At 33.9% G+C, this 2482-nt stretch overlaps 1 long non-coding RNA gene across 1 annotated transcript; it reads left to right on the forward strand.

The window, feature by feature from the left end:
- On the forward strand, window positions 1-1623 carry LOC142974122 (uncharacterized). Its single transcript, XR_012959547.1, has 2 exons — window positions 1-266; window positions 1150-1623. It is a non-coding gene; the product is annotated as an uncharacterized LOC142974122 (long non-coding RNA).
- Window positions 1624-2482: the final 859 nt, after the last annotated feature.

Raw genomic sequence — 2482 nt, forward strand, 5'->3', positions numbered from 1 at the left:
GATAATCAGCTGAGACGTATTGTCAAACTTTTGGACTAAGTTCTTGATTATACAATTCAGAAAACTTAAATAAACATACGATATTGTATGAGATATAGACAGATTTATTAAAATGAGTGTTGTAGAAGAGAAGAAACCTCGCGACTGCTTCGCTTGCAGAGCGGTAGGCGCTGTGGGGTTGATCGGTATTGGAGGTTATATTGGCATCAATGCAAGTAAAAACAAATCCACGGCCGGGAAATATTTCCTTTCTGTGCTTTCTTTTGGTTAGTATTCTTCGCGGGTCATATGTTACTTATTGTTCTTTCAACATATGACTGATTCTAGGTTTCTTCTAAATGATTGCATGAGGCAAGCACTGATACTAAAACTACACAAATCATAGTTCAAAGCTCATTACAAGACAGAAAACTGAGCGATATCTACAGACCTGGATATAGATTAACACTTAAGCCTCGTATCCACTAGGCAACATTTGACGCGCGACATGTTGCTCAACATGTTTCGCAACTTGTTGAATGTTGACGCGGAACATTTGTTTAACAACGTTGTCTGTCCACACATTCTTCAATCGTCGACAACATGTCGCCAGAGGAACTTGTGTTGATTTCAGCGGCAGTGGTTATAATTTTATCGAAATCAAAAAGAAGATTGTTGTGCGTCACGTCTCCACTCGACAACAATTGATGCTCAACTAACGATGCACTTTAAACAAACAACAAGCCGCGCGTCACGTTGCGCGGTAGCTGGCAACGTCGCGCGCTGTTGTGCAGCGTTGCCGTACATGTTGAGATTCACGTGTCGCGCGCCAAATGTTGCCTAGTGGATACGAGGCTTAAAAGTTACAATATTTTTATAAGTGCATATTACACCATAATAAATTAAATGATATAAAGTCAAGCTACATGAAATATAAAAGTTTGCAGTTTTTAGTATCTCTATTCTATGTTTATTTTATTCAGAATTTTACAGTAGGTTTACTTTAACATTAGACACAACACACTACTATTTATGACAAAAAATTCAAAGGCATGATTTTTATCTCAGACTTTTGATTCCTTCAGGTTAGCTAGTTCACCTATTGTAATGTTAACGTGACTGTAATGAAATCTTATACCTACCTAATGGATATTGTTTCTTATGTTTCAGGTTTTGTCTGTCTCGGAGTAGCAAGATACAAGCAAACATTTCCTTTTAATAAGCAAGAAGAATTTAAGAATCGCAGTTAAAGAGAACACGTTGAACTATTGTAAATGATGTAGATGGATAATTACTTACATACTAGTATGTAGTTGTTTTTCTGTATAAATGATTTAAATGTAAATATGATTGTAAAAATAAGCTAAAATTTTATTAGATTCGTAGTTATAATTCTGTTTTGTAACAACTTTTTATGAAACAATTTTTGGTGTCATATTTTTAACATAAGGTTCTATTTGCTGAATGACAGTGATGTGTTTCGAAATTTAAAATCCTTAATGGTCACACAGTGTACAGCATTAATGCCGCTTTTATTTTTCATTGATTAGACTTAGCAGCTATTTTTATGCATTTATGAGTAAGAGTGTTGTAGATACTAGGGAATGTACATCTTTGTTATAAATAAAGTTTTTTTGATGTAATTTTAGTTGTACCTCAATTTAGAAAGCTTTATTAATCCAACTGTTAACTTCAATGTTACATTATTAACATAGTGTCACACAAAATTAACAAGTAACGCCATCTGTTATTTTACATTTGAACCGCTTGATATCGCAACAGTAAAGTTACCTATACTTGGTGTTCTAGTAGTAATTGTAAGTCGACATAGATGGCGCTGAAGCAATAAATGAAAATCAAAATAAATTTATTTATACAGAGTACTCGAATTTGTTTCTACAGCTTTCAGCAGGGTTTAGAAATAATATCACGCTGTGTTCATATTGCAGTGAACAGACAAGAATTACTTGGTTTTCTATTTACTATAGTAATTAAATGTTTCGTGTGCTTGGTATGTGTGTAAACATTTTCATAATATTCACGGTATAGTAGGTACAATGTGAGTAAGTTTGTACGAGCTAGGTACCTATCCACATGTCTAGTACACTCTCTCTCGGAATGTTATTTCCTTTTTTGTTTTCTTCTTCACTCACAAGCTTCATAGTAAACATGCAGAATTCAATTGACTCCCTAATACAGTTAAACGAATAGCAGCAAAATCCGATATTTTGGCTCCGTGCAGTCAATATCTGAAGAATACATGTAATGATGTGAACACGGCCCTTCATTCGATTATCTAAATAATGTTACGTAGAACGCTTTGAAAGTAACTTCGTGAAATGTATGTTGAATTAGGTTGAATCATCATTCGACTTGGAAATCGAAAACATAAGTAGGTACATTGAAGCCAATGTGCTAAGTAAATACTAGGCTATGAAAATCAATAGGTGATAAAAAAATAATACTAAGTATACATGTTATTAAATAAAGTCGCATTGTCTGT

This window comes from Anticarsia gemmatalis, chromosome 7, assembly GCF_050436995.1.
Source record: "Anticarsia gemmatalis isolate Benzon Research Colony breed Stoneville strain chromosome 7, ilAntGemm2 primary, whole genome shotgun sequence".
Lineage (NCBI taxonomy): Eukaryota > Metazoa > Arthropoda > Insecta > Lepidoptera > Erebidae > Anticarsia > Anticarsia gemmatalis.